Genomic DNA, 24,829 nt, shown 5'->3' on the forward strand with positions numbered 1-24,829 from the left:
ACTGGAACATAGATGTGTCTGTATGCCCTGGTCCTAACTTCTCATGTTCACTAGGTTGGCCACCTGAGTGTAGCATTGAGCAGTGGACTTTGGTCCTATAACATCTGCAAAGCGATTGTGACTGAGTGTGACTGTGTGTGTGTTAGAGCTCTTTTGAATCTTATAATCAATAAACATGGCATCTTGACATATCTCCCTCAAAAGGTCTCGCTCATCACTCGAGGCAGCTGGTCATTTGTGCAGAGGCAGCCACATGTGATGCCAGCCACATCACTCCTTTGTGCCTTCCCTGCATTAGTCCAATGGCCAGCTAGGCTTGGATGAAATTTCCTTATTGAGCTGCCTACAGCGGAGTTCAAAATCATCTGGCCCCTTTGCAGCCATTGTGCAGGTTGCATGCAGAGCACAGTGCTATGACATCTGGCCCACGGGGGTGGACTTTGATGGCAGCAGCATAAATAGTTGTGGCTGTCACAGTGGTGGCAACTAGTTCTGCCACCAGGTTCCTCACTGTCCTCTTCCTGGGCCAGACGGCATGGCTCCTCAGTCTAGAACCACCTGGTAGGTGCTATATTTGAGAGCCCTGGCCTGCAGTATTAATTTGTGATTTGAATATTTGAGGGAATGACTTGGTGTCAGCTGTGACTTTGACTTGGTGATACCATTGCTCTGTTGTTAAAAAGCTTGGTGAAATGATGGAGGTATTTATTATAAGATGCTAAAGTGAGTATTTTCTTGCTTGTCCCTTGTAATAAAAGGCACAGCTGGAATAAAAAAGTGTCTGGAAAAGCACCCCTCCTGCCTGGGAAGATGAGACTGCAGTGATGTCCCTGCCTAGCTGCAGCAGAGGGTTGGGCCGCAGGAGGCAAGAGAACGGGGAATGTCCCAGGTAAAACAGGGCTGCTGCGGGGTTGGAGGAGAGGAATGGCCCCTGCTTCCCCCAGGCCTGAACTGTCCCCCGACCCTCTTATTTGCATTCATCTCATGTAGAGACTTGACTGTGTGTTTGACTCATCTTGTGCAGAACTTGTCCTGCTGGAGGACTGGGACAGTGTGAGCTGGAGAGAAGCACAGCAGAAGTTGAGCTGTGGGGGCTGGTCCTGAGGGATTCACCTTAGGGAGACGTCACTGGGAAGTAGAAATGAAAGTGGGGGTGATGCAAATACTTCTGGGAAGATTCCTAAAGGCTCTATGAACAGTCCTGGCTTATACTGCATCTCTTGACCTGAGAGAGGGCTCTGGGCTGTGGGTGAGGAAGAGTACATGCTGAGTTCATTGGTTTCCAACCAGCCTTGCACAGGAGGGAGAATCCCACCCCTAGGAAATCCCTCCCGGCATTAGGTGCCTGGACCAGGCAACAGAGACCTGTGCCACCCACTCTTCTCCCCACTTTCCTTCCCTTTGCCTGGGACAGGGCTGCTAAAACTCCTGCTGCCTGCGGGGACGGACCTCGGCCTTGCAACAGCACTTCCTGGAGCAGAGCTGAGCCGTGCAGGAAGTCAACTCCTGCTCCCTTTCCCTCCCAAGGAGCAGAGGTGGAGGGCGGGTGGTTTTTGCACAAGAAAGTGGAGGAGAAGGAAGTAGGACACAAAAGGACTCCGTTCTGTGGCCCGTACGGGGATCGAACCCGCGACCTTGGCGTTATTAGCACCACGCTCTAACCAACTGAGCTAACCGGCCACCGTACGACAGCTCTTGGGACGAGCAGTCATTCAGACCCGCCCCTCTCTCACTGCCCGGCTCCGCCCAGCACCTGCCGCAGGACACGGGCAGCAGAGGAGCAGGCCATGAGCGCCGCCGGCCCCTGTCCCAGGCAGCGGGCTGCTTCCCTGCTCCGCCGCCGCCAGAGCGCACGGACCTAACCCCGTGCTGTCCAGGCTCCTCCAGCCCAGCCCAGCCCAGCCCTGCGCTGGTCACAAGTGTCCCCTGGGGCCCGTGGCTGCTGATCCTGTGGGGACACAAGTGCCTGCGCTTCCCTGCTCCAGCAGTGCCAGCCCTGCACCAGCCCTCGCAGCACTCGCCATGCTGGGTCCCAGCAGGATGCATGGAGGGGGAGGCTGCCGGGGGGAGTGGTGCACGGGGCATGGAGTGGGAGGCAGGAGTGGCCGGGCTGAAGGCTGCAAGCAAAGCCCATGTGTGTGGGGTCCCGGGGTTTTATTTGCTGCCCCGTGGACCCGGCAGGGAAGCGCTGGTGGAGGGAGCACGGGGAGGGGCTGTGGGGTTTGGTGAGAGGGAAAAGCAGCACCACATCATTGGGGCATCCAACCTGGGGTGCCCGTGGGACAACAGGGACACTCACCATGACCCTGATAAGGACAAGGCTGGTGCTGGAGCTGTCGCTCAGCCCTGGGCCATGGAGAAGGGAGTCAGGCTCCCAAGAGCCAGCTGTTGCCAGGAGCGGGACAAGGACGTGTGTTGTGGCCACTGTAGGGGCAGGTGCAGCTGGGAGAAGGCAGGTGGGGATTTGGCCTTGTCCAGAGGTGTTCTCAGGCTGGACAGCTGGTGCTCACCCTCTCACACTCCAGCCCCTCTGTAACGGTGCCAGGACATGTGGGGATGAGGACGGGGCTGAGCCCTCCCCAGGGGCTTGGCAAAGGCTGCCGGGCATCGGTCACATGGAAGGTCACTCCTGTGTGAATGTCCCGTGTCTCTCTCTTCCCCCTGAGCCTCCTTCCATCTCCTCTGCCTTGCCTCTGCCTCCCTTCAGCTGAAAAACCCCAAGTGGGAGGGGCTCATCTCCACTCGGGGCTGCACTGTCTGCCAGTGTGGTGAGCAGGGCGAGCGAGTGTGAAAGGTTTCATCTGCTGGAGCCTGCGGTGAATCGGAGCCAAGATCACCCCTCTCTGCTGCCCCGGCTCGGCCTGCTTGTGCAGAGAGGGATCCGGTGGGAGTCGCTCCCCACCTGTCAGTGAATCCAGTGGTTCTCCACCTGCTACCTTATTTGTCCCCTGCCAAGCGAGGCGGCAAAAGGGAAACTGGAAGCCCCGCCGTGACACTTCCGTTTTCGCGGCCACAAGCCAAGTCCCACTTTTTCCACCGTGGCCTGGGCCAAAGCAGCCTGCGTGGGGCCTCCCTCCCTATCCCCTGGCACACTGATGCCGGGGTGTGAATGCCTGGTGCACCGGACTCAGTGGGAGGGGTGGCAGCAGGAACTTCTGGTCTATGAAGGTAAAGCCCGAAATGCAGCACCCGCCAACACCCTGTGTGTGTCTCGCGTACCCCAAGGGTACACGTACCACAGGTTAAGAAACACTGGCCTAATCCAACTCTTAGGACACCTGAGCAAATTCCTGAACCACGGGGAAAAGCCTCCGCCCCTCTGGCCTGGAGAGATCCTCGCTGTTTTTCTTGGCATCATGTTTCTCTTCCCTGCCTTCCCTCGCAGTCTGGATATTGAGGGCTGAGGAAGGAAGCAAAAGTGGGGGGAAAAGAGGAGAATCTGCGTTGGCCGGGAATCGAACCCGGGTCAACTGCTTGGAAGGCAGCTATGCTCACCACTATACCACCAACGCAGGCCAAATATGCAGTTGCCAATCAGCTAAACAAGGAGGAAACCCTGATACTGTGTTTCTGTTTCACAGGGCCCTAGTCCTGCTCCACTCCTGGCTTTTCAGATTTCTCCAATTGGGGATATGGGATCATGTCAGAACCTGTGGATTTGCACCTGCTCCTGCCCATCCCGGACTGGTGCAACCCAGGGAGTGTCTGGCCTTCCCTGGACATCAGAGGAGGGTTTGGGACTACAGAGCTGGGAGAGAGGAGCAGAGCCCAGCCCAGGAGCAGACCCTGAGCAGGGAGGTGGCACAAACGGGTGTGTTGCATGGGAGTGGGGATCCCTGCAGGTCTGGGGAGACGGTCCAACTGGTCTGAGTTGCCGGGCGGGCTCCAGCCTTGGGCCAGGTGGGGCCGGTCGCTATTCTTCCTCCGGTTCCAGCCACGGTACTCATTTTCACTGGGTCCCTCCGGTCCTTGGCACGGTTATTTGTAGCATTGTTCTTTCACCATCTCATTTCCATCAGCCCTTGTCTTCCACAGGCCTGAAGACGCTTGAGGCCGTGAACCGGGAGCTAACCCTGCACACAAGGGGCAAGGCCCCAGGAGGAGGTGAGCTGCCTTTGGTGCCCGAACATCACAGGCTCCCACTACTTCGCTCGGCTCACACCAGGCAACTGACTCCCACCCTAGCTGAGAGTGGCGGCAAGGCCTGGCTTCATCTCTGCTGGGCAGGTTGGAGCTGGCCGGGCATGGGGTGGGCACTTCCAACCCCAGCGTCCCTCCTGCCGAGGCTGAGGCTGCAGTATAAAATACTTGTGTTGTCAGAGGCGGGTCATAGATTCATAGTTTTATAGTTTGTAGGGTAGGAAGGGACCTTGACAGATCATCAAGTCCGACCCCCTGCCATGACAGGAAAGAGTAGTGAGGTCAAACGACCCCAGCAATTTGTTCATCTAGCCTCCTCTTAAAGACCCCAGGGTAGGAGCCACCACCACTTCTCTTGGAAGTTGGTTCCAGATCCTTGCTGCCCTGACAGTGAAGTAGCGCCTCCTGATGTCTAGTCTGAATCTACCCTCTGCCAGCTTGTGAGCATTATTTCTAGTCGCTCCTGGTAGTGCTCTGGGGACAGGGACTCCCCCAATGATTGCTAGTCCCCCCTGACTAGTTATAACAGGCCACTAGATCCCCCCTCAGCCTTCTCTTGTGGAGGCTGAACAGGTTCAGGTCCAGTAGCCTCTCCTCGTAGGGCCTGCCCTGCTGCCTCCCATCATGCTGGTGGCCCTCCTCTGGACCCTCTCAATGCTGTCCACATCCCTCCTGAATTGCGGCACCCAGAACTGGATGCAGTACTCCAACTGCAGCCTGACCAGTGTCGCATAGAGGGGGAGGATCACCTCCTTGGACCTGCTTGAGATGCATCTGTGGATGTATGACAAGGTGTGGTTGGCCTTCCTGACAGCGTCCCCACACTCAGCCCATGTTCATTTTGGCAGCAATAATGACTCCAAGATCCTTTTCTGCCTCTGCACTGACGAAAAGGGAGTTCCCCAGCCTGTAGGTGTGCTGCTGGTTCTTCCTCCCCAGGTGCAGCACCTTGCACTTGTCGGTGTTGAAACCCATCCTGTTCTCATCCGCCCACACCCGTAACCTGTCTAGGCCCAATTGCAGCCTATTCCTCCCTTGTAGTGTGCCCACATCCCCCCACATCTTAGTGTCATCAGCAAATTTGAACAAGGTGCTTTTTACCTCCCTCGTCCAAGTCACTGATGAAGATGTTGAACAGTGCAGGTCCGAGGACTGAGCCCCAGGGGAACTGTCCCTGTGGGGGATGCAGAGCCTTGGAGGGGATGGCGGCAGCTGGTGCCATGGGCAGAGATGGCGCAAGAGCACGGCCTGGGGCACCGCTGTCGCAGAGCAGTGGCAAGAGCTGTCTGTCCACAACCCGAGGCAGGAGCATGTGGCAGGGCTGCATTTCCAACGCAGAGTCCCTCCAGCCGAGGCACAGGCTGCAGTACTAAATACTTGTGCTATCAAAGGGGATCATGAAGATGCTATTTGAAGCATGATGACATCTTTGGAACATAAACAGCCGAGTGGCGCAGCGGGAGCGTGCTGGGCCCATAACCCAGAAGTCGATGAATCGAAACCATCCTCTGCTAAATGGTTCTTTTTTTTTTTTCGCTCTTTCTCCTCCTGAGGATGTGCTGTGCTTTTCCCTCAGTCCTGAAGCTTTGTTCCCAGCTTGGCCACACCGTGGTGCCAAAACCAAGGGCGAGAAACCAGCAACGAATTCAGACACGGCCACCAGTACCTGGTGCAGCCACGCACAGGGACCGTGGCACGGGCTCCATCCAACCCCTTGGACCCAAGGAGCTGCTGCGTGTCCAGGCTTGTGAAAGAGGGTTTCTCAAGCAGTGACTGTGGCACCCTCAGGCACCTTGAGATCCTCAGAGAAAGTCTGAGTCTCTCCAAGGCAATGTTAGATGTGGAGGAAGTGTGCGGAGCCTGCCAGAAAGAGCTACCGAGATTGGAGGGATCCCGGGCTTCCCACAGAGACAAGCCGGCTGCTGGCTGGGAGTCTGGACCATCCTGCTTAGACTCTTTGGTTTTCCCACTCAGGAATGGTTAATGCTTAATTCACTGGTGCAGGAGATATGCCCCACAGGCCAGATTCAGCCTGTGGAGCCTCTTCCCCCAAGCCTCCCTTTCTGCATCTTGGTATGCCAGAGAGAAGAGTGGCAGTGGGTTCCAGGTGCTCTTGTTCGCTGTGGGTCCACTGGGTGGCCCTGGTGTCCTGGGAAGAGGTGCTAGGAGTGCGGCCCCACCTGCCACTGCCACTGTCCCTATGCAAGACGGGCACCCCAGCTGCTGCTTCCCTGTCGAGCTGCCTGGCCTCTTACTGGAGGAGCTGGGAGCCGGGCTGTGAACCTCTCAGGTTGCTGCTCCGATCCTTGCTGGAGCTGGGGAGCCTCTCCTACTGGCCACAGCCTCTCATAGGTGACCCAGGAGCCCAGTGGGGAGCCTCTCCTGCTGGCTGCACGCCGCACTGCTGAGGGTCCAACTGCTGCCTGCAGGTCCCACTCCTTCAGGTGCTTCTGGGGCAACTGCTCCCACCCCACTGGCTCAGCTCTTGCCAGGTCTTTGAAACTCCTTCCTTGTGGTCCCTCAGTGGTCTTCCCTTGAGTCAGCTATGCTGCCCCTTTTATCCCCCTCCAAGTGACCCAAAGGGCCAATCAGGGGACATGGAGGGTGCGTTTCTGGGGCCTGATTGGTGAGGAAAGGGAATCCCAAGTCCTCCAATCATCTTTTGCCCTTTCAAAACCCCTGGGCTAAGTCACTGCCAGCTAGCCCATCCCAGTAGGAAATGTGAAGGAGGCAGTTCAAATGCATCATAGGGCAGAGAGCAAAGTGTTGGGAGGACACGAGTGAAACATGCACACCAGGTTAGCACCAGAGTGACCGTGCACCACACTACACAGCGCAGCCCATTGAAGAGCAGCTTCTGTCAAGAGCTGCTTGGCTTCAGTCTAGTTCTTCTCTGCTCCTCCCGATGGTGCAGCTACTCACTTGCCCTGAAGCCAGACGCACCTTTACCCCTTCCAGTTGTGAAAACATAACAAACACCTGAGCCCATCAGCTGGGGACACCAAACCTGATGTTTGGTGCTGGGGTGGGCACCCCTGTAGCTCCTGCCCAACCGGGGTCCTGGCCCTGGCCCCAACCCCAGCTCTGGCCCTGGCTGTGGAGAGCAGGGGCTTGGTGTAGGGTGGACTCTTCAGTCCTTGATGAGGATCTGCGCAGAAGCCTTGAGGCTTTCCCCTCCCCAAAGCAGTCAGGGGCTGCAGAGACAGACTCAGAATATGATCGGTGCCATATCCTGGGACACCTCTGCCTGTGTTTCTGAGGGTGGATTTTGTCCCCCTTCTATACTTGATGGGCTTAGTTTTTCACCAGGTACCAGGGATTTCACAGGACCACATCGAGTGGTATCATGCACCCCTAATCTCACACAGAAACTTGCACACATGCACCCAGTTTGGGTCTGGGACCCTGGGGGTGAGTCTCTTCCACAAATACGGTATGACTGGGCCTGGCTTCTGTGGCAGAAAGGGAGGCATCTTTCCCCTCTTCTTCCAAATCAGTCTCTTTCCAAGAAAGAAATACAGAAACCTGAAGACTGTTGAAAGTGAGTTTTAGGACCCAGCATCCTGGGAGAGCACTCTATTCCCATCTCCTTAGGTTTCCTTTGGCCAAGGGGCTGGGGGTGAGGGGCAGTATGTGATGACATGGGCAGCAAAGCTAACCAAACTCTGGCATGAATGCGTCGATGCATCTTTAACAAAACCTGGGATGGCCTCCTCCCAATTCATTCAGCTGTGGTGAGTCCACAACTGGAGTACTGCACTCAGTTCTGGGCCTCCCAGTTCAGGAGGGATGTGGATAAGCTCAAGAGAGTCCAGAGGAGAGCCACCATATTATCGGTGACCAAAAGAGAAACCTTCTGAGGAGAGGCTGAGGGACATGGGACTTTTCAGCCTGAAGAAGAGAAGGCTGAGGGGAAACTTGGTGGCAGCCTGGGAGTACATAAGGGGAGTGCATCAGGACCTGGGAGAAGAGTTGTTCACCAGGGCCCCCTCAGGAATAACAAGGTCCAATGGTGACAAGCTCCTAAAAGGCTGATTTCAATTGAACATAAGGAGAAACTTTTTTATGAACTTAGTGTTCAGCATCTGGAACAGGCTCCCCTGATGTCTTCTGCCCGGCGCAATCCCCTGTCCATGTGACTTTCAGCCCTGTGGTGGGTGCATTCATGTTTCCTGGGATAAATGTGATGTGTTAGGGGATAAAAAAAGAAAGACAGAAAGGGATTTTCAGAAGCCAGGCTGCTGAGTGAAGAGGAAGAGCCTGTCACTAGGAGGAAAGGTAAGCCGGCTCCTTGAAAGAGTGACGGGAGTCAGGCTGATGACAAAGGAGGTGGAGATTTATGGACAGCTGACTGAGGAGCATGGGACCCAGTCAGTGCTTTTCAACTAGTTTGTGTCCTTTGTCAGAAGTGCCGTGCGGCAATACAGGAACCTTCTGTTATACAGGCACACCAAGCTCAATCAAAAAGACTGCGTTAAAATGTTTCTGAGTGAACTTCAGTCTCACCACCGGAAATCAGTGAGTGGGGTTGAAGAAGATATAGCCAACTCCATCTGGAAAGTCAACACCTGGTGCAGGTTGTTCAAAGACCCCTTGGGAGGGGAAGTGAAGAGAGAGAATGAAAAGGAGAGGTATGCAACTAGACCTGGAGACAGCGAGAAGGACTACAACAGGACCAGGACACTGGCTCCACCTAATGCTCAACACCCTGGAGCTTTGCAACTCAGTAACCTCTGTACTTGTCTAGCAAGGGGCACGAGGGCAGGCAGGGGATGTGGGATATGCACAGTGACGGTAGCCCTGCCCTGTTGCCCTTGTGGTGGGCGAACGTTGGTGCTCCTGCACTAAGGCACCGACCTCACTGCACCCAACTGACTTCCAGGCTCCGAGTGCCTGTCTGGGGGTGCCTCACATCTGGCAGACCCCCCTCCTGGAGCACACCCACTAGCCTGGGGGTAACGCTGCCAACACCCAGGCTCTGGATTGATCAGAACTCTGTGCCTCCTGGGAAACACAGGCCTAGTAGCCCTTGAAGGTACTTGAACCACTTCAAGAACTTGGGGATCTTCCCTCAGTCTTAAGCACAAATAGTGTTCCCCCTTAATCAGCTGAACCAAGGGGACCCAATGCATAATCTAGCCCCTCTCCCAAGAAGTAGATTACTAACAAGTATCATCCAGAGGCAGGTGGAGATTGCCTCTGGAGGCAGGCAGTACATTGATCATAAGTTTCAAGAGAAAGTGCAAGTTTCAGATGGTCCAGCTTCTTTCTCTGAGTTTTTCCATCCTGGCTACTGCCACTCCTTCTGGGCAGTCCTTAACTTACATAGACCTTTTGACCTCATTTCCCTGGTCCAATGGAGGCCAGCAGCTGTTGGCTGCCAGACAACCAATTTGAAAAGCATCACTGGTTGCTGGGGAGACTGGCAAGGTCTCTAGCCCCGTCCCAGTAAAGTTGGCCTTGCTTTGAACAATAGGGAACATAAACTCCTGACCTAGGTATGTGATGGCAGTCAGGTAGGCAGAGGGAGCAGGTCACCCCCTCCCTCAGGAATGTATCCAACTCAGATTACAACTCACGGTCACCTGACAAAGGGGGACGAGTTGTGTGCCCTTTCAGTGACCAAGGTAACCAAATTGTCACATAGCAGAGTCGTGGGGCAGAGACAGAGGTGGCATTCTGCCACAGCCCTCGTACCTGCCAGTCTGTCCAACACCTCCCTAAAGCCTTCCTTCTGTTCCAGGGCTCAGGGTCGCTTTCTTCCCAGGCACTGGAAGTACTGCCCAAGCAGGGATCAGAGTCGGTGTGGGGAGCAGGATGGACAGACTAAGAGCTGTGGTGTGACTGCCCATAGGAGGATCTCATTGGCTTGTTCCCTGGGCAGGAGTGTTAGTGATGGGAGTTGAGGTGGAGCTCAAAGGGGACCGGTGTCTCCAGTGTTTTCCTAAGGAATGAGGCAGCTGTCAGGACTTGGGAACTAAAATACCCACGAGGGTTTCAGGCCACATCTCTGCCCAGACTTCATTGCCTCAGGGAATGGCGGCAGAACGGATAGAGGAAATGGCAGAAGAACCCCAGGGGCACAAGAAATCCCACCTTGTGTCGGAGCAGGGGTTGCCCCATCCATGAGGTTGTGTGGACGTTGGCAGACAGAAAGGTGGCAAGGTGCTGGAGAGGGAGAGGATACTTGCTGATGAATATTTCTTCCTGTGTCCTCTGTCAAACCTCCCCTGGCATCACCTGCCCTTCCTGGCTGTATTTCACACCCCTCAAAGAATCTGTCCTTGAGGAATGTGGCAAATCTCTTTCCACGCTGGGTGTACTTTCAGCCCCTCCAACCTCCCAGGGAGACAAGGTCTTTGGAGTCAGTGCACGCTGTGTAAGGAAGGACTTGCTCATGTTTGTAGATGTGATGGTGGAAAATCTAGGTGCTGCTCAGCGAGACTGTCCCCCATGAAGATCTTCTGTAGTTCCAAGACAGAGAGGACTTTTGTGGTGGAAGGGCACGTCCATATGCCACCTCCCTCTGGCTTGTGTTTGCACAGGTCAGCGACCTCAGCACCGTGACTCTGATCAGTGCTGGCAGGATGTTCCCATGCAGGGTCTGAATGGAGGAGTATGAATGCTTCACTCCCACTGCTCCAGAAAAGCATCTTGTTCCAGGTGGGCTGCTGGGGTGGCAGAGTTGGCATTTGCTCTTGCATGATCTGCTGTCAGTTCCAAACTTGTCCCTCACCCACATTTCATGCCAATATTGGGATAACCAGCACCCGAGGGATCCATCTCTCCCCAAAGCACCCACAGACTCCTCCCAGGTCCCTACAACTCTCACAGATAAAGGGGAAGAGGTCCAATGGCAACACTGCCACACACCAAGTAGACATCTTTGCAGCCTACCAGTCTGGGTAACTTATGGTAGGGGTGATCACTCCCACGTGTATCCTCAGTGACCACGGAAACTCACTCAGTTCCCTAACTAGGCACCCATCCATGGCAGTAGCTTGTTGGGAACAGGCAGCTGGCCCTGGGAGATCAGATTCAACTGATCCGTCACCACTTGTCTAGCATCAATTTTGGGAATCATTGCTTCCCAGCAGAGAATGCCCAAGCCTGCCTGAGCTTCTGAATTCCTGGTGGCTTCATGTTTCCTTCCAGAGTAAGAAGGCCCTATAATATTAAAGACATATTCTACCCCTGAGTCTACATTCCCAAGTAATCCAGACTGCACTGGTGGAGAGACCTGTGCTCTTCACTGTAGCCTTTGTGCCAGATTTTGTGGCACTTGCAAATGGCATCAGTGATGATTTATGTTTCATTTCAAGCTCATTCCAAGCTCCTGAAAGCTCAAGTCAGGACCCAATCAGCCCCTGTGGGACGGATCACACTTGAAAGGCACTGGCACAGTGAAGATGCCTCTTTTACAATTGTATTTTTAGACCTATTGTTTAGTTCATTTTTGATGTGGTGAATAGAAGCCATGCTTGTAACTTGGGCCAGCTCTTTTGTACACAAATTATGACAGGTATCCTCACTGTAGGTCCTGTAATGTAGGTCTGGGTAGGGCAACATGTCAATGAAAACTACAATGAACTATGTCTGCACCTGTTCCCCAGTGCTTCATGTCCCCAAGTTCCTCTCACCACATCTCCTCTCGGGCCTTGGTGCCTGAATCATGCTGGCCCCACCAAAGCATTCCCTGGAGAAGTGAAGCCCCGTGCACCATTCCCCACAACCCATCCCTGAAGCTCCCCACGGGAAAGGTAAGGAAGGTCTGGGGTCCTTTTCAGGACCTGGCTGGCCTCAGGTATAGAGAAATGGGGCAAGTGAGAGAGTAGTTCTTATCCAAAGTAAGGTAAAGAAGGAGGGAAATGTTGGCACCCTGTAGCAAGAAACCCTTTCGTCTGTCCCATCCCCCGCTTCAAATGTGGAGCTCCTCCATATGGCTAAAGCCCCTCTTTTAGTAGTTGCTCCCTTTTGGGGATGCTTTCTCTTTCCTACTTTTTCTTCCTTCCTCTCTCTTTTCCTTTTATTATATCATTATTATTTTTATATAAGGTGCATTTGTAGTGAAAATACAATTGTAGATACTTTTACAAATGTACTTTATGTTTAAAGTTAAGTTGTACCAAGGAACAATGTTAGCAAGAACAGGAATCTCTGTATGGAGTAGGTCCCTGAATAAATCGTGGTTGGTTGTGGAACACAGTAGCTGGTCTGGAGAAGCATGTTAATGAGTGGGAATTAACACCTACAAAACTACAGGCCAAGAAGAGGAAAGAATTAATAAAGAGCTAGGAATTCCAGGAAACTTCACTGTTAAAGGTGTGAAAGCCCCCGTTTGAACTAATCAAGGCTGGAAACAGACCCTCAGGGCTGAAATCCCTGCTGATCAACCACTTCTAGAGCTCTATTCATCACAGTAGTGAATCAATCAAAATTCATCAATGAACTTCTGAGACTGCACGTACGTGCGGATGTGACCCCTGGGACTGACAGCTGCCATCCAGTAACAACCAAGAGGGACATCCCTCGAGGTCAATGACCCCTGGATTGGGTAAGCCTGAGAATTGGAGAGTCACCATAGTCTGCCAGAGAGGGATAAAAGGCAGCAAAGTATATCCCACAATGGTGCTCTCTTTGACGTGACCAGCACCCTGCCTGCCCAGCCAGAAGGACCAGCTGGTGGCCCCCTTCCAAAGCAACATCAGGCTGTCAGAAGCCTCAACTAGCCATCGATTGTGGACTCCAGCACTTGGGGATAGGTATATCTTGATTCCGGTGCTTAGTATTCATAGCTAGGTACTGTGTGTGTGTTTGTGTGCATGAATTTGTGTGTTTGGAGGGATCACCACCAAGGTTTATGGTCTGACTTTTGAATCCATCCAATAAACTCGAATTTTATGATGATCCTGTGAGTTGGTGCTTTGTAGCCATAGGAAACTCATTGCGACAAATGACAGCAGTGTGTTCCAGGTAAAGGTGATCTACCCATCTGAGGACAGTTATGTTGCCAATCTGGCAAGAAGTGCGTATAGCTGCCACATTGGAATCCAAGATGGCTGCTGTGAATTCCCCTTGTGGTCAATATTTCAGACCTCAGTAGCGATAGAAAATTAATTCCAATGATGAAACCAACATTGTAGAAACTGAGAGCAATCATTACATTTCCGTTGTGGTAGGCGTATTGCATTGTGAGATAGATGGCACGTATGTACATTTTAGTTTATTATTAAATACCATAACGTTTTGAAAAATTGCTACATCAACTCTGTTCTGTTTCATATCACCTCAATAAAAAAAACCTGCCATGCAGATGGTTGACACCAGACTCTCCTACATCGTCCATAAAGAAACATTGCTATGGTGCAGATAGCATCCCAGAGTCCAGTGCAGCACGGGCGGTACTGGTAATATAAACAACCTTCATTTATAAATCGGTATGGATTCATATGTTCTCTTTGGGAGAAGAGATTGATATCATATATCTTGACTTCAAAAAAGCCTTCGAGCTGGTATCCCATGATCACCTCCTGGTGAAAGTGGCCAATCGTGGCTTTGGGACCACCACGTTCCATTGGCTGAGAAATTGGCTCTGTGGTCAGACCCAGAGGCTAGTAATTGATGGAAATCAGTCATAATGGTGCCCTGTTACAAGTGGGGTCCCCCAAGGCTCTCTCCTTGGACCCATATTGTGCAAGATCTTCATTAATGATGTGGACATTGGAGTCAGAAGCAGACTGGCCTAGTTTGCCGATGACACCAAACTTTGGGGCAAAGCATCCACATCTGAAGACAGGAGGGTGATCCAGGCTGACCTGGACAGGCTCAGCAAATGGACGGATGAGAACCTGATGGTGTTTAACATTGAGAAATGCAAGGTTCTCCATCTTGGGTGGAAAAACCTGCAGCATCCTTATACATCACTGAGCACAAGATGAACATGAGCCTGCATTGTGATGCTGAGGCTAATAAAGCGACCAAAACACTACATTGCATTCATAGATGCTTCTCAAGGAAATCCTGGGACGTCATTCTCCCCTTGTACTCGGCCTTGGTGAGGCTGCAACTGGAGTACTGCATCCAGTTTTGGGCTCCACAATTCAAAAAGGATGCAGAGAAGCTTGAGAGAGTGTAGAGGAGAGCCACGCACATGATCAGAGGCCAGGAAAACAGGACTTAAGAAGAATGGCTGAGAGCCATGGGACTCTTCAGCCTGGAAAAGTGCAGGCTCAGGGGTGATCTGGTGGCCACCTATAAGTTAATCAGGGCTGCTCACCACCATCTGGGGGAACGTCTGTTCACCAGAGCACCCTAGGGGATGAAAAGGTCGAACCGTCACAAACTCCTCCATGACCGTATCAGGCTGGACATAAGGAAGAACTTCTTCACTTTCTGAGCGCCCAAGGTTTGGAATAGACTGCCACCAGAGGTGGTTCAAGCACCTACCTTGAACACCTTCAAGAAACATATGGATATTTATCTTTGCTGGGATCCTATGATCCCTGCTGACTTCCTGTCCCTGAGGCAGGAGGCTGGACACCATGATCTTCCGAGGTCCCATCCAGCCCTAATGTCTATGAATGTATGAATATTCTATGTTTGATATTAAGCATCTGTATTTATTCTTGTAATTAATTGTACATAGTTAGGTATCTGGTTTTGGCCAACTCTATACAGGGTGAGGAAGCTGTTCTAGTAGCTGATCGCTTCCTCAGCACCCTGCCTGGTGAGCACCGCTGCCATCGGTATACAGGGCACACCGCGGGGTTTACCTGGGCTACGTTTGATTCATAGGAGGGTTTTGATCCATAGCCTTCTAAGCTGTAGCCGTGCAGGCTCACCCTCACCCTCACCTGACAACTGAAGAAAGAAGGTAAAGGATGTTCCTGGATGCTGAATACAGGGTAGCCAACAAACTGCATATCCCTCCCCACCTGCTCCTGCACTGAGGGCTTCAAACTGCAGACCAGTCAGGCAGCCTAAACACTTTACAGCCTGTGAGATGAAGGATGCCATCCTGCCCTACACGGTGGAAGATTCAATTGCCCAGGTTGTGGGAAATTCCTCACCCAGAGCAATGCTTTTCCAAGAAGATGTGGGCATGGAACGAGGTGATTCTGGATCAAATCAATTCCTAGAGGAACTGGTAAACCCTTTGCCTGGAGGGAGCTGTGCCTGAAACAGCACTGTGTTCCTAGCACATACCCAGGCTCCCAGGGCTGTACAATCCCAGACTGAGGTATGTGTAAGGACAGATATGCAAAGTAAAAGCAGGGAATGCATGGTACCTTGCAGCCGAGAGCAGGGATTTGGAGAAGGCTTTGCTGAGTCACATCCTGAGTTCAAAATCCAAGGTTGGGAAAATCGGCAAGATTCACAAAAGGAGAAGCCTGACCCCACAGCCCTAAAATTAAGAGTCACACACTTTACCAACAGAGCCACACAGGTCAGGATGATGTGAGCTGCACCTGGCCTTTCTGCCCTTGCACTGTCTTCAGGGAACGGCTGCATCAGCTGTCAGCACCAGGGCCCGGCAGGCCCAGCCTCTGCCAGCAGGGCTCGGGCGAAAGGGTCCGAGAGGCGCTGTGGCAGGAGGAGGAGGAACTTGGGGCCAGGACATGCCACAGAACAGGAGGAGGAGCAGGCGTGGGTTTTGTTTGCTTATGGTTTTGGGTAGTCAAGCTTCCTGTAGCCCTGAGCTCATCTAGCTCTAATCTCTACTCCTGGAGCAGTCCAAATGCTCCTGATAGGACAAGAGAGCCGAAAGTGAGTCAACAAACGTGGCAACACACAGGTCCAGGGGCTTGGACTGCTTTGGTGCTTTCACCTTTCTAGCAAAAGATCAGTTCCCAGGCACAAAAACCACCTGCTCCGCCCCGCCCCGCCCCGCCCCGCCCCCTCCCTGCTTTTTTTTCCCTCTTGCCCACTGCCTGTCTCTTTTTTCCCCTCCATTTGGCAAGGAGAGAGAGCCATTTGCCTACACAAGCTGTTGGGCAGCAGGAGCTGCACCTCAGGTCAGAGCTAGCTTGCGCATGGGGCTGGCCAAGGACAGAGAGAAGAACAGGCCCAGGCTTGTGGGTCTGTTTCAGCCCAGCTCCAATCCTGGGCCCGTTCTCATGTGAAGGGAACATGGGGAATTGGAAGTGCCAGTGCCCCTTCCGGGAGAGGGCGTGCGGATTGCCATCCCCACTACCGCATATGGACCACAATTTTGGCCCAGCGAGAGTTGACCCACACTCGTAGGCGTTCCAAGTGAGCAAAGCCACAGCGGGTGTGGCTCTTGTGGGGGCCTTGTGCGGAGCTTCAGTGCTGGGCCCCTCATCTTTCCCAAAGACTGGAAAGGAAAGAGAGCTGTCAACCAGAAAAAGGCCCTGTGGAAATCACGCTTGATTTGGCAGGCCAGGCCCAGGTAGACCTAGGCACCAGGTGGTGGCGAGATCTCCTTGGAGGCCGGCTTCCAAACTCGCTTGCCACAAAGTCTCCATCTCCTTGGCTCTGTTCCTAAGGATGCGGCTGCTTGGGAAGAAGAGGGGAAGGGTGCTCTCTTCCTTGCGGAGAAGCTAGCCCCAGATAGGCCCTGGCTAGGGAATACCCCGTGCCCAGGGGCCCCAATCCCAAACTTGCTGTGCGGGTGCACGTGTCTGTTCTGCGGCGAGGGAACATGAGCAAGCCCTGCGTGGTTGTGTAAGTTCCCCGTTGCCTGGAGAAAATCTAAGACCATCAGCTATACAAGGGCCTGCAAGAAGCAGAGTGGAGGCCAGCTCTGCATAGGGCAAAGCCCAGCTGCAGTCCAATCAAGGGGAGGCAGGGTTCCTCCCACGGCACCACCATTGCCACAAGCAGGCCTGGCACGGGCAAGCTTTGGTGCTGGACCTGCACAAGTCAGTCCCCGCTTGGAAAGTGCTTATTCCCAGCCTCTCCTGTCAGCCAGCTCTTGGCTTCTGCCTCCCCCTGCCTGGAGCTGAAGCTGAGAAGCCGCACAACGTCCCTGCCACTCCCATGTCTGTCTGGCCTTTGCTTGAAGGGGAAGAAGGGGCTGGAGGAAAAGCCCACGTTCCCTGGCTGGGAATCAAACGTGGGCCGCAGCAGTGAAAGCACCAAATCCTAGCCACTAGGCCACCAGGGAGGGTGCAGCGCTGAAACTCATTGCCTCCTGCAGCGCTGTCTCACTTGCCTTTCCACAGCTCCCTGGATTTTATCCAAGGCTGGTGCCTGGTGCCTTGGGGAGACTTGGGCATTGCCAAGAGGGAAGCCATCTTGTACCTTAGGCCAACTTGAATTCCCCAGCTGGGCAACTGCCAGGGGGTGGGGCTCTCTGAGCCCTTCCGCCCTGATCTTCCTCACTCCTGGCATTGAAATCCAGGTGCTGCCAGGCCGAGCTTTGAGCTCAGCGCAGCCACTCCTGCATGTCTGCTTCTGCCAGCACACACCGCGCACCGGCACTCTGCGGGCTTCACGCAGTGGCCTGGCCAGACTCATGCCTGGGATGAGCCCAGCCACCGTCAGCGCCTTGTCCTGAGGAGCCCAGTGACGGAGTATGAGGAAGGAGCTTTGAAGAGCTGGCAAGAGCTGAGCCAGCGGGGCGGAAGCAGTTGCCCCAGAAGAGCCTGAAGGAGCAGGACCTGCAGGCAGCAGTGGGCTCCTCAGCAGCACGGTGTGTGGCCGGCAAGAGAGGCATCCTGCTGCGCTCCAGGATCCCCTACAAGAGGCTGTGGCCAGCAGGAGGATCTGAGCAGCGACTTGAGGGGTCCCAGCTTGGCTTCCAGCTCCTCCAATCAGAGGCCAGGCAGCTCCACGCGAGGCCGGGGCTCCAGGAAGTTTAAGACCCCTAGCAGCTTGGAGCAGTACCAGCAGTTTCATAGTTTCATAGTAGCTGGGGTCAGGAGGGACCTGAACAGATCATCTAGCCTGACCCCTGCCACAGGCAGGAATGAATGCTGGGCTCACAATGCCCCAGATAGGTGATCATCCAACCTCCTCTTGAGTTTGCCCAAGGTAGGGGTGAGGACCACTTCCCTGGGAAGCTGGTTCTAGATTTTGGCCACCGTAACTGTAAAATATTGCCTTCTGATCTCCAGCCTAAACCTATTCTCCACCAGCTTATGACCATTGTTCCTTGTCACCCCAGGTGGTGCTGGGGAGAAAAGGGCTCTGCCTATTTGCTGTTGATCCCCCCTGATGAGCTTGTAGGCAGCCACCAGGTCCCCCCTCAGCCTCCTCTTGCTGAGGCTGAACAGGTTCAGGTCCTTCAGTCTCTCCTCCTAGGGCCTGTCTTGCTGCCCTCTCACCAAGCAGGTGGCCCTCCTCTGAACCCTCTCCAGGCTGGCCACATCCCTTTTGAAGCTATAAAGGTTATAAGGTTATAAAGTTATAAAGGTCAAGGCCAGAATTTAATTCGTCACTTAATATAGTACTTTCTAAATACCATTCTTCTACCCTGATGGCACCCTGTAAAAATTCCCCTACCTTGTTAAGGTTTTTTCCTATGTTTAAATTAAACATTTCCTTAGGACTAGAATTAATTTTGTATCAGCAATATGGATATTCTCTAATAGAAATACACCTAAATTAAACCTGTTATACAAGTTTTGCGTCCACCTTTTCCAATACAGTGGTTGCTATCTTTTTTAACATTTACTCGATCGATAATACATAGAAAAAAAAAAATAGCCGTATATAATTTAGACTGTCTTTAGTTACTATTATTATATATGTTGCTGTAATACCATAATTGTGTTCCAAATACACAGGAAGACAAAGTCACTACTCTCAGTCATGGCATAAAAAGGAAAACACACATGGGGGTAGCAGCAGTACAAACAAGTACAAACAAGATTTTCATTGTGAAAAGAGATGCCGTTACTTACAGGTTGTTTGATTTCATTCAGGCACACTTACAGTCCTCTCCTCCCTCCACTATTTCACAATTTCAACTTCCCCTATAGCAATCCCAAACACCCTTCCCAAAACCCTTAAAACTTTTCCTTCCCAACGTAAAACACCTTCCCACCATGAAAGGAGTGGTTTAGCCCTCAAATAAATCAATGGATTAAAGTACAAATGACATAATGTCTTCTTCTAAACATAACAAGATGGTGGCTGTGTGGCAACGTTCTTGCCTACCACGGGGGAGATCTTCGTACCAGTTCTAGCTTTGGTGACTTGGGATAAGTGAGCTAACAAGAAAAAATTCCTCTTGCAGTAGACAGGGGCCATTGTGTTTTCTCCCCCTCCAGTGACCCAGGCCCTATATTTCTTTGTCCTTTGACATTTTGTATTTTGTGCCTTTTTATATTTCCCCAACCAGTATTGTTTGCTCTGTTGTTTGTGTTTTCTGTTTTATATTTTGTGAACCCTGTCTTTTGCCAATGATTGTAAGTGTCTAACCTTTGTTGAATCCTGCCCCTTGGGGCAGTGTGGTGTCTACTATACCCTGCTGATTATGCCTGTTATGTTCCCTCATTAAAAGGTATATGGTTAAATCCCCAGTGGTGGTCTGGCTCTGCTCTATAGAGGGAGGAGAATCCCTACACCTCCCACAGTGCTTGTGCACCTGCTCTGATCCCTTCAATTGGAGGGGGCGGGGCGGTACCTTATGGAGTACCGCCCAGGTTACACTCATCAGGGGAGATCAACAGCAAATAGGTAGAGCCCTTTTCTCATCATCACCACCTGGGATGATGAGGAACAATGGTCATAAGCTGATGGAGAGTAGGTTTAGGTTAGAGATCAGAAGACAATATTTTACAGCTAGGGTGGCCAAAATCTGGTACTAACTTCTCAGGGAAGTGGTCCTCGCCCCTACCTTGGGCAAATTCAAGAGGAGGTTGGACAATCACCTGTCTGGGGTCTTGTGAACCCAGCATTCATTCCTGCCTGTGGCAGGGGGTCAGGCTAGATGATCTGTTCAGGTCTCTCCTGACCCTAGCTACTATGAAACCGTCGTCTGCTAAATGTTTCTTCTTTTTTTAGCTCTTTGTCTTTCTGAGGTTCTGCTGTGCTTTTCCCTCCATCCTGAAGGTTTGGTCCCCATTTGATTCAAAGGGGAAGAAATGCTGCTATTTAATCCCAGGCTCCCCCAACCCTCTTCTCAATGTTTGTGACGAGGGCAGCAAAATATTGCAACCACAGACCATGGACATCTGCCTCTTCCTTGTCATGTGTCCAGCTGGGACTCCTGCCCCTGCCCAAGGAATCCCAGGGCAATGCAGGACACTGCTCCCTGCAAGGTGCCAGCCAGAGAGTTGCCTGTCAGCTTCCCTGGTGTTGTCTGGCTTGGGCAAGACCTGAGCAGGAATGTCTTGCATTGCACACCTTGTCTACTTTGAGGGATTTGGGGCTTGGCCCAGGCTAAAAAGCAGGGTTGAAAGGCTTCATCTGCTGGAGGCCACAGGGAAGAGAAGCTGATATAGCCACTGTCCTCTCCCAGTTCTTGGCCTGTTCGGGGAGGGAGGGATGATGTTTTCCTGGTGAATCACATTTCTCTTCCATGCCATTCCCCCGCAGTTGGGATCTTGAAGGCAGAGCGAGGAAGCAAAATTGGGAGAAAAAGATAAGGAGCACGATGTCCAGGAATTGAATCCAGATCAACGGCTGGGAACAGCTGCGCTTGACACTTTAGCATCAATGCAGGGTTACCAGACCAGGGTCATCCAGCTGGAGAAGAAGGGCTCCTCCGCACTGTGTGCGTCTTTCCTCAAGCTGGCAGCAGCTCTAGGGGTTTGTGGAGGAAAAGACCTGGCCCTTGTGATCCCCTTGGAGCAGTCTCCCTCGCTGTATGGAGCAGGGACACCGAGCAGTGGCCCAGAGACCCAATTCCCTTTCAACTCAAGAAAAGCTTCAGTGCGCAGTCAGAGCTGCCCAATCCCTGCGCTTACAGGAGCAGCCGGAAGAGTGACACTGCAGGGTGTCAGGGAGCCTGCACACCACAGCCGGTCCCAGGGTGCTGCGGTGCTGACGGGGATATTTGGGGACCAGGCAGGTGCCAGAATCAGTGCCCTCCACTCAGGCAGTTCGCCGGGGAAACTCCCGTGCTTCTGTGCACTGCAGCTGCGAAGGGCTACGGTGCAAAGTGGAGAACAGCAGCACTCCTGGGTGGGGTGGGCAGCGCGAGGCGGTACTTTCCTCCGGCAGCAGGTGGTTTAGCACTTCCTTTGCTGGGCAGAGGGAAGGGCAGAGGTGGGGCAGGGAGAAGGAGGGTCTCTGCTGCCAGACCCAGGCCAGGGGGCAGGAGGGGGCTCCTAGTGCCAGGAGTGATTTCCCTCAAAAATCCCTCATGTCATTCTGTTGGAGACCCCCAGCAAAGGGTGGCCAGTCCTCAGCTGGTCCTTGCAGGCCCAGGGAGATCCAGCTCCTACAACTGTCCCTGTGGGGGATGCAGAGCCTTGGTGGGGATGGCTGCAGCTGGTGCTGTGGGCAGAGTTGGTTCAAGAGCAGGGCCTGGGGCACCGCCGTGGCAGAGCAGTGGCAAGAGGTGTCTGTCCCCAGCCCAAAGCAGGAGCATGTGCCAGGCCTGCATTTCCAACTGCAGAGTCCTTCCAGCTCAGAGAGAGGCCAGAGTCCTAAATACTCGTGTTGTCAGAAGGGATTGTGAAGATGTTATTTGAATCATGATCACAGGTTTGGGGCCCTGATAGCTGAGTGGCGCAGCGAAAGCGTGCTGGGCTCCTAACCTAGAGGTTGATGAATTGAAACCATCCTCTGCTAAAGGCTTGTGTTTTATGCTTTTTCTCCTCCTGAGGATGTGCTGTGACTTTCCCTCAGGCCTGAAGCTTTGCTGCCAGCTTAGCCACAGAGTGGTGCCAAAACCCTAGGGCAAGAAACAGGCAACAAATTTAGACACGGCGAGAAGTACCTGGTGCAGCCACCCGCATGGACCGGGGCACGGGCTCCACCAACCCCTTTGGACACAAGGAGCTGCTGCGTGTCTGGGCTTGTGAAAGAGGGTTTCTCAAGCAGGGACTGTGGCACTCTGGGGCACCTTGAGATCCTCAGAGAAAATCTGATCGTCTCCAAGGAAATGTTAAACCTGGAGGAAGTGTGCGGAGCCTGCCAGAAAGAGCTACTGAGATAGGAGGAATCCCAGGCTTCCCACACAGACAAGCCAGCTACTGGCTGGGAGTCTGGACCATCCTGCTTAGACTCTCAGGTTTTCCCACTCACCTATGGTTAATGCTTAATTCACTGGTGCAGGAGATATGCCCCACAGGCTGGATTCAGCCTGTGGATCCTCTTCCACCAAGCCCCCATGTCTGACCCTTGATATGCAAGAGACAAGAGTGGCAGTGGGTTCCAGGTGCTCTTGTTCCCCGTTCGTCTACTGGGTGGCCCTGGTGTCCTGGGAACAGGTACTAGGAGTGCGGACCCACCTGCCACTGCCACTGACCCTATGCAAGACGGGCACCCCAGCTGCTGCTTCCCTGCTCTCCCAGCTGGAGGAGGGCAGGGGCAGGCTTGGCTCTCCACCACCTCTTGGTCAGCCACAGAAACCAGACAGCAGGAAGCTCCATGCTGCTTCCACCCTGAGCAAAGTCCTGTTGGACACTGTGGGAGTGGAGGGAAGTACTGGCACTGAAGAGCAGGGGATGCTGAGCTGTGCTCAGATTAGTCGAATTGCTTCAGGGACTGCAAATGATGATAGGTTAATGCTATCGTGTCCTCCTGTACTTGTACAGTGTGGAAGGTGGCACTGGTGGCATCCCTTGCACCTGCTTCTCCAATTCCTAGAGCTTCCCCTGGCCTCACCTCACAAATCTGTAAGGCAAGTGAAACCAAAGTATGCTCTAGGGGCAACTCAGCCTTGCTTGCAGCCTGGCATGGAGTAAATGTTGCTCAGGTACAGGAAAGTGTAAGGTGCCCCTGCCTGCAGTGAGCGGGAGACTTCTGCTTCCAAAGTATGCACTGCTTTCCCCTTTGTAGGAAATGTGAAGGAGGCAGTTCAAATGCATCATAGGGCAGAGTGTTGGGAGGGCACAAGTGAAACATGCACACCAGGTTAGCACCAGAGTGACCCTGCACCACACTACACACCACAGGCGCTGAAGAGCCAGCTTTTGTCAAGAGCTGCTTGGCTTCAGTCTAGTTCTTCTCTGCTCCTCCCGATGGTGCAGCTACTCACTTGCCCTGCAGCCAGACTGACCTTTACCCCTTCCAGTTGTGAAAACATAACAAACACCTGAGCCCATCAGCTGGGGATACCAAACCTCATGTTATGTGCTGGGGTGGGCACCCCTGTAGCTCCTGCCCAACTGGGGCCCTGGCCCTGGCCCTGGCTCCAGCCCTGGCTCTGACCACGGCTGTGGAGAGCAAGGGCTTGGTGCAGGGTGAACTCTTCAGGTCTTGGTGAGTATCTATGCAGAAGCCTTGATGCTGCCCCGTCCCCATAGCATTGAGGGGCTGCAGAGACAGACACAGAATATGATCGGTGCCATATCCTGGGACACCTCTGCCTGTGTTTCTGAGGGTGGATTTTGTCCCCACTCTACAGTTGATGGGCTTAGTTTTTCACCACATACCAGGGATTTCACAGGGCCACATAGAGTGTTATGATGCCCCCCTCTCCTGACACACAAACATGCACCAAGACACCAACTGCGGTGCTGGGACCCTGGGGGAAAGGCTCTTCCCCAAACATGGCATGGCTGGGGCTGGCTTTTGTGGCAGAAATAGAGGCACCGTTCCCCTCTTCTTCCAAATCAGCCTCTTTCCTAAGAAGAGAGCCAAGAACTTGGACACTGTGGTGATTGAATTTTGGGACCTAGCCTCCCTGAGAGCTGTCCATCCCCAGGTGCCTAGGTCTATTTGGGTCCGAGGGGAAGGTTTGGGGCAGAATCACTTGAGAAGCATCTATGGATGCAAGCCAGAAGTTGGTTTGCTTTACAGGCTGCAACATTGCACTGGGTGGCCCTGGCATCCTGGGAAGAGGTGGTAGAAGTGCAGACCCACCTGCCACTGCCACTGTCCCCATCCAAGATGGACTCCGGTGGGGCAGGGCAGTTTGCCATGCCATGGCCGTCAAAGCTAACCAAACTCTGGCATGCATTCATCGATGAAAAACCAGGGCCGTTGTCTTCCCACTGTACTTGGCCTTGGTGAGTCTGCAACTGGAGTACTGTGTCCAGCTTTGGGCCCCACAGTTCAAGAGGGACATAGATAAGCTCAAGAGAGATCAAAGTAGAGCCAACCGCATGATCAAATATGAAGAGAGCAAACCTTATGAGGAGAGGCTGAGGGACATAGGACTTTCACCCTGGAAAAGAGAAGTCACAGGGGTAGGTTGGGTGGCAGCCAGTGGATACATAAGGGGAGTGCATGAGGATCTGGGAGAACAGTTGTTCACCAGGTCTGCCCAAGGAATAACAAGGTCCAATGGCCACAAACTCCTAGAAGGCAGATTTAGATTGAACATAAGGAGAATCTTGGTCATGGTCTGAGTGCCCAGGGTCTGCAACAGACTGCCCCCGGAGGTGGTGCAAGCACCTACTCTGGACTCATTTAAAAGGTGTTTGGATGTTTATGTTGCTGGGATCTCTTGATCTCTGAAGACTTGCTGTCTACAGCAAGAGGGCTGGACTTGGTGATCTCGCACGGCCCCTTCCAGCCCCTAATGTCTATGAAATGTCTGAGTATGCCCATGCATTTAGAGTCCATCTGCCCAGGCCCTTCCTTCTTTTACAGTTATAATTCAGGG

The 24,829-nt window shown here is 53.1% G+C and overlaps 1 non-coding gene across 1 annotated transcript; it reads right to left on the reverse strand.

Moving 5' to 3' along the window:
* Positions 1–3,440: 3,440 nt before the first annotated feature.
* Positions 3,441–3,512, reverse strand: TRNAG-UCC (transfer RNA glycine (anticodon UCC)). The gene has a single exon. It is a non-coding gene; the product is annotated as a tRNA-Gly (tRNA).
* Positions 3,513–24,829: the final 21,317 nt, after the last annotated feature.

The sequence above is a fragment of the Alligator mississippiensis genome, chromosome 11 (genome assembly GCF_030867095.1).
Source record: "Alligator mississippiensis isolate rAllMis1 chromosome 11, rAllMis1, whole genome shotgun sequence".
NCBI classification, from domain to species: domain Eukaryota; kingdom Metazoa; phylum Chordata; order Crocodylia; family Alligatoridae; genus Alligator; species Alligator mississippiensis.